Source organism: Euprymna scolopes, chromosome 21 (genome assembly GCF_053919585.1).
Source record: "Euprymna scolopes isolate OS-2025 chromosome 21, ASM5391958v1, whole genome shotgun sequence".
Taxonomy (NCBI): domain Eukaryota; kingdom Metazoa; phylum Mollusca; class Cephalopoda; order Sepiida; family Sepiolidae; genus Euprymna; species Euprymna scolopes.
This window is the reverse complement of record NC_136502.1, coordinates 107491585-107499792: the sequence shown is the minus strand read 5'-3', so window position 1 is coordinate 107499792 and position 8208 is coordinate 107491585.

The following is an 8208-nucleotide window of genomic DNA, read 5'->3' as shown; positions in this document are numbered from 1 at the left end:
ATATAAAATGGTAGAAAAGCAAAATAATATGGGAGAAAAGCTAAATAATATGGGAGAAAAGCAAAATAATATGGTAGAAAAACAATATAAAATAGGAGAAAAGCAAAATAATATGGGAGAAAAGCAAAATAATATGGGAGAAAAGCAATATAAAATGGGAGAAAAGCTAAATAATATGGGAGAAAAGCTAAATAATATGGGAGAAAAGCTAAATAATATGGGAGAAAAGCTAAATAATATGGGAGAAAAGCAAAATAATATGGGAGAAAAGCAAAATAATATGGGAGAAAAGCTAAATAATATGGGAGAAAAGCTAAATAATATGGGAGAAAAGCAAAATAAAATGGGAGAAAAGCTAAATAATATGGGAGAAAAGCTAAATAATATGGGAGAAAAGCTAAATAATATGGGAGAAAAGCTAAATAATATGGGAGAAAAGCAAAATAATATGGGAGAAAAGCAAAATAAAATGGGAGAAAAGCTAAATAATATGGGAGAAAAGCTAAATAATATGGGAGAAAAGCTAAATAATATGGGAGAAAAGCAATATAAAATGGGAGAAAAGCAAAATAATATGGGAGAAAAGCAAAATAATATGGGAGAAAAGCTAAATAATATGGGAGAAAAGCAATATAAAATGGGAGAAAAGCAAAATAATATGGGAGAAAAGCTAAATAATATGGGAGAAAAGCTAAATAATATGGGAGAAAAGCAAAATAATACAGGAGAAAAGCGATATAACATGGGAGAAAAGCAAAATAACATGGGAGAAAAGCGATATACCATGGGAGAAAAGCAAAATAATATGAGAGAAAAGCAATATAATATCTGAGAAAAGCAAAATAATATAGGAGAAATTCAATATAATATGGGAGAAAAGCTAAATAATATGGGAGAAAAGCAAAATAATATGGGAGAAAAGCTAAATAATATAGGAGAAAAGCAAAATAATATGGGAGAAAAGCAATATAAAATGGGAGAAAAGCAAAATAATATGGGAGAAAAACTAAATAATATGGGAGAAAAGCTAAATAATATGGGAGAAAAGCAAAATAATATGGGAGAAAAGCAATATAAAATGGGAGAAAAGCTAAATAATATGAGAGAAAAGCAAAATAATATGGGAGAAAAGCAAAATTATATGGGAGAAAAGCAAAATAATATGGGAGAAAAGCAATATAAAATGGGAGAAAAGCAAAATAATATCTGAGAAAAGCAAAATAATATGGGAGAAAAGCAAAATAATATGGGAGAAAAGCAAAATAATATGAGAGAAAAGCAATATAAAATGGGAGAAAAGCAAAATAATATCTGAGAAAAGCAAAATAATATGGGAGAAAAGCAAAATAATATGGGAGAAAAGCAAAATAATATGGGAGAAAAGCAATATAAAATGGGAGAAAAGCAAAATAATATGGGAGAAAAGCAAAATAATATGGGAGAAAAGCTAAATAATATGGGAGAAAAGCAAAATAATATAGGAGAAAAGCGATATACCATGGGAGAAAAGCAAAATAATATGAGAGAAAAGCAATATAATATCTGAGAAAAGCAAAATAATATGAGAGAAAAGCAATATAATATCTGAGAAAAGCAATATAAAATGGGAGAAATTCAATATAATATGGGAGAAAAGCTAGATAATATGGGAGAAAAGCAAAATAATATGGGAGAAAAGCAATATAAAATGGGAGAAATTCAATATAAAATGGGGGAAAAGCTAAATAATATGGGAGAAAAGCAAAATAATATGGGAGAAAAGCAATATAAAATGGGAGAAAAGCAAAATAATATCTGAGAAAAGCAAAATAATATGGGAGAAAAGCAAAATAATATGGGAGAAAAGCAAAATAATATGGGAGAAAAGCAATATAAAATGGGAGAAAAGCAAAATAATATCTGAGAAAAGCAAAATAATATGGGAGAAAAGCAAAATAATATGGGAGAAAAGCAAAATAATATCTGAGAAAAGCAATATAAAATGGGAGAAAAGCAAAATAATATGGGAGAAAAGCAAAATAATATGGGAGAAAAGCAATATAAAATGGGAGAAAAGCAATATAATATCTGAGAAAAGCAATATAAAATGGGAGAAATTCAATATAATATGGGAGAAAAGCTAAATAATATGGGAGAAAAGCAAAATAATATGGGAGAAAAGCAATATAAAATGGGAGAAATTCAATATAATATGGGAAAAAAGCTAAATAATATGGGAGAAAAGCAAAATAATATGGGAGAAAAGCAATATAAAATGGGAGAAAAGCAAAATAATATGGGAAAAAAGCTAAATAATATGGGAGAAAAGCTAAATAATATGGGAGAAAAGCAAAATAATATGGGAGAAAAGCTTAATAATATGGGAGAAAAGCTAAATAATATGGGAGAAAAGCAAAATAATATGGGAGAAAAGCAATATAAAGTGGGAGAAAAGCAAAATAATATCTGAGAAAAGCAAAATAATATGGGAGAAAAGCAAAATAATATGGGAGAAAAGCAAAATAATATGGGAGAAAAGCAATATAAAATGGGAGAAAAGCAAAATAATATGGGAGAAAAGCAAAATAATATGGGAGAAAAGCTAAATAATATGGGAGAAAAGCAAAATAATATAGGAGAAAAGCGATATACCATGGGAGAAAAGCAAAATAATATGAGAGAAAAGCAATATAATATCTGAGAAAAGCAAAATAATATGAGAGAAAAGCAATATAATATCTGAGAAAAGCAAAATAATATGAGAGAAAAGCAATATAATATCTGAGAAAAGCAATATAAAATGGGAGAAATTCAATATAATATGGGAGAAAAGCTAGATAATATGGGAGAAAAGCAAAATAATGTGGGAGAAAAGCTAAATAATATTGGAGAAAAGCAAAATAATATAGGAGAAAAGCGATATATCATGGGAGAAAAGCAAAATAATATGAGAGAAAAGCAAAATAATATCTGAGAAAAGCAATATAAAATGGGAGAAAAGCAAAATAATATGGGAGAAAAGCAAAATAATATGGGAGAAAAGCAATATAAAATGGGAGAAAAGCAATATAATATCTGAGAAAAGCAATATAAAATGGGAGAAATTCAATATAATATGGGAGAAAAGCTAAATAATATGGGAGAAAAGCAAAATAATATGGGAGAAAAGCAATATAAAATGGGAGAAATTCAATATAATATGGGAAAAAAGCTAAATAATATGGGAGAAAAGCCAAATAATATGGGAGAAAAGCAATATAAAATGGGAGAAAAGCAAAATAATATGGGAAAAAAGCTAAATAATATGGGAGAAAAGCTAAATAATATGGGAGAAAAGCAAAATAATATGGGAGAAAAGCTAAATAATATGGGAGAAAAGCTAAATAATATGGGAGAAAAGCAAAATAATATGGGAGAAAAGCAATATAAAATGGGAGAAAAGCAAAATAATATCTGAGAAAAGCAAAATAATATGGGAGAAAAGCAAAATAATATGGGAGAAAAGCAAAATAATATGGGAGAAAAGCAATATAAAATGGGAGAAAAGCAAAATAATATGGGAGAAAAGCAAAATAATATGGGAGAAAAGCTAAATAATATGGGAGAAAAGCAAAATAATATAGGAGAAAAGCGATATACCATGGGAGAAAAGCAAAATAATATGAGAGAAAAGCAAAATAATATGAGAGAAAAGCAATATAATATCTGAGAAAAGCAAAATAATATGAGAGAAAAGCAATATAATATCTGAGAAAAGCAAAATAATATGAGAGAAAAGCAATATAATATCTGAGAAAAGCAAAATAATATGAGAGAAAAGCAATATAATATCTGAGAAAAGCAAAATAATATGAGAGAAAAGCAATATAATATCTGAGAAAAGCAAAATAATATGAGAGAAAAGCAATATAATATCTGAGAAAAGCAATATAAAATGGGAGAAATTCAATATAATATGGGAGAAAAGCTAGATAATATGGGAGAAAAGCAAAATAATATGGGAGAAAAGCAATATAAAATGGGAGAAAAGCAATATAATATCTGAGAAAAGCAAAATAATATGGGAGAAAAGCAAAATAATATGGGAGAAAAGCAAAATAATATGGGAGAAAAGCAATATAAAATGGGAGAAAAGCAAAATAATATGGGAGAAAAGCAAAATAATATGGGAGAAAAGCTAAATAATATGGGAGAAAAGCAAAATAATATAGGAGAAAAGCGATATACCATGGGAGAAAAGCAAAATAATATGAGAGAAAAGCAATATAATATCTGAGAAAAGCAAAATAATATGAGAGAAAAGCAATATAATATCTGAGAAAAGCAAAATAATATGAGAGAAAAGCAATATAATATCTGAGAAAAGCAAAATAATATGAGAGAAAAGCAATATAATATCTGAGAAAAGCAAAATAATATGAGAGAAAAGCAATATAATATCTGAGAAAAGCAAAATAATATGAGAGAAAAGCAATATAATATCTGAGAAAAGCAAAATAATATGAGAGAAAAGCAATATAATATCTGAGAAAAGCAAAATAATATGAGAGAAAAGCAATATAATATCTGAGAAAAGCAAAATAATATGAGAGAAAAGCAATATAATATCTGAGAAAAGCAAAATAATATGAGAGAAAAGCAATATAATATCTGAGAAAAGCAAAATAATATGAGAGAAAAGCAATATAATATCTGAGAAAAGCAAAATAATATGAGAGAAAAGCAATATAATATCTGAGAAAAGCAAAATAATATGAGAGAAAAGCAATATAATATCTGAGAAAAGCAAAATAATATGAGAGAAAAGCAATATAATATCTGAGAAAAGCAATATAAAATGGGAGAAATTCAATATAATATGGGAGAAAAGCTAGATAATATGGGAGAAAAGCAAAATAATATGGGAGAAAAGCAATATAAAATGGGAGAAAAGCAATATAATATCTGAGAAAAGCAAAATAATATGGGAGAAAAGCAAAATAATATGGGAGAAAAGCAAAATAATATGGGAGAAAAGCAATATAAAATGGGAGAAAAGCAAAATAATATGGGAGAAAAGCAAAATAATATGGGAGAAAAGCTAAATAATATGGGAGAAAAGCAAAATAATATAGGAGAAAAGCGATATACCATGGGAGAAAAGCAAAATAATATGAGAGAAAAGCAATATAATATCTGAGAAAAGCAAAATAATATGAGAGAAAAGCAATATAATATCTGAGAAAAGCAAAATAATATGAGAGAAAAGCAATATAATATCTGAGAAAAGCAAAATAATATGAGAGAAAAGCAATATAATATCTGAGAAAAGCAAAATAATATGAGAGAAAAGCAATATAATATCTGAGAAAAGCAAAATAATATGAGAGAAAAGCAATATTATATCTGAGAAAAGCAAAATAATATGAGAGAAAAGCAATATAATATCTGAGAAAAGCAAAATAATATGAGAGAAAAGCAATATAATATCTGAGAAAAGCAAAATAATATGAGAGAAAAGCAATATAATATCTGAGAAAAGCAATATAAAATGGGAGAAATTCAATATAATATGGGAGAAAAGCTAGATAATATGGGAGAAAAGCAAAATAATATGGGAGAAAAGCAATATAAAATGGGAGAAAAGCAATATAATATCTGAGAAAAGCAAAATAATATGGGAGAAAAGCAAAATAATATGGGAGAAAAGCAAAATAATATGGGAGAAAAGCAATATAAAATGGGAGAAAAGCAAAATAATATGGGAGAAAAGCAAAATAATATGGGAGAAAAGCTAAATAATATGGGAGAAAAGCAAAATAATATAGGAGAAAAGCGATATACCATGGGAGAAAAGCAAAATAATATGAGAGAAAAGCAATATAATATCTGAGAAAAGCAAAATAATATGAGAGAAAAGCAATATAATATCTGAGAAAAGCAAAATAATATGAGAGAAAAGCAATATAATATCTGAGAAAAGCAAAATAATATGAGAGAAAAGCAATATAATATCTGAGAAAAGCAAAATAATATGAGAGAAAAGCAATATAATATCTGAGAAAAGCAAAATAATATGAGAGAAAAGCAATATAATATCTGAGAAAAGCAAAATAATATGAGAGAAAAGCAATATAATATCTGAGAAAAGCAAAATAATATGAGAGAAAAGCAATATAATATCTGAGAAAAGCAAAATAATATGAGAGAAAAGCAATATAATATCTGAGAAAAGCAAAATAATATGAGAGAAAAGCAATATAATATCTGAGAAAAGCAAAATAATATGAGAGAAAAGCAATATAATATCTGAGAAAAGCAAAATAATATGAGAGAAAAGCAATATAATATCTGAGAAAAGCAAAATAATATGAGAGAAAAGCAATATAATATCTGAGAAAAGCAAAATAATATGAGAGAAAAGCAATATAATATCTGAGAAAAGCAATATAAAATGGGAGAAATTCAATATAATATGGGAGAAAAGCTAGATAATATGGGAGAAAAGCAAAATAATATGGGAGAAAAGCAATATAAAATGGGAGAAAAGCAATATAATATCTGAGAAAAGCAAAATAATATGGGAGAAAAGCAAAATAATATGGGAGAAAAGCAAAATAATATGGGAGAAAAGCAATATAAAATGGGAGAAAAGCAAAATAATATGGGAGAAAAGCAAAATAATATGGGAGAAAAGCTAAATAATATGGGAGAAAAGCAAAATAATATAGGAGAAAAGCGATATACCATGGGAGAAAAGCAAAATAATATGAGAGAAAAGCAATATAATATCTGAGAAAAGCAAAATAATATGAGAGAAAAGCAATATAATATCTGAGAAAAGCAAAATAATATGAGAGAAAAGCAATATAATATCTGAGAAAAGCAAAATAATATGAGAGAAAAGCAATATAATATCTGAGAAAAGCAAAATAATATGAGAGAAAAGCAATATAATATCTGAGAAAAGCAAAATAATATGAGAGAAAAGCAATATAATATCTGAGAAAAGCAAAATAATATGAGAGAAAAGCAATATTATATCTGAGAAAAGCAAAATAATATGAGAGAAAAGCAATATAATATCTGAGAAAAGCAAAATAATATGAGAGAAAAGCAATATAATATCTGAGAAAAGCAAAATAATATGAGAGAAAAGCAATATAATATCTGAGAAAAGCAATATAAAATGGGAGAAATTCAATATAATATGGGAGAAAAGCTAGATAATATGGGAGAAAAGCAAAATAATATGGGAGAAAAGCAATATAAAATGGGAGAAAAGCAATATAATATCTGAGAAAAGCAAAATAATATGGGAGAAAAGCAAAATAATATGGGAGAAAAGCAAAATAATATGGGAGAAAAGCAATATAAAATGGGAGAAAAGCAAAATAATATGGGAGAAAAGCAAAATAATATAGGAGAAAAGCGATATACCATGGGAGAAAAGCAAAATAATATGAGAGAAAAGCAATATAATATCTGAGAAAAGCAAAATAATATGAGAGAAAAGCAATATAATATCTGAGAAAAGCAAAATAATATGAGAGAAAAGCAATATAATATCTGAGAAAAGCAAAATAATATGAGAGAAAAGCAATATAATATCTGAGAAAAGCAAAATAATATGAGAGAAAAGCAATATAATATCTGAGAAAAGCAATATAAAATGGGAGAAATTCAATATAATATGGGAGAAAAGCAATATAAAATGGGAGAAAAGCAAAATAATATGGGAAAAAAGCTAAATAATATGGGAGAAAAGCTAAATAATATGGGAGAAAAGCAAAATAATATGGGAGAAAAGCTAAATAATTGTGGAGAAAAGCTAAATAATATGGGAGAAAAGCAAAATAATATGGGAGAAAAGCAAAATAATATGGGAGAAAAGCAATATAAAATGGGAGAAAAGCAAAATAATATGGGTGAAAAGCAAAATAATATTTTAGAAAAGCAAAATTATATGGGAGAAAAGCAAAATAATATGGGAGAAAAGCAAAATAATATGGGAGAAAAGCCAAATAATATGGGAACCAATATTATCTGGGAGAGGTCATTATGAAATGATTTGAGCATGAAATCATAGAGCAAATAATAACAGTGACACAAAGAAAATAATAATTACTGGCGGGACCTCTGGAAACTCCACAGTGAACTCTTTCATATGTAATATATTGATGCTGGCATTTTGTGGATGTCTAGCGTAAATGGAGACGCCCTGATAATATTGTAGCTCTTTTGTTAAAA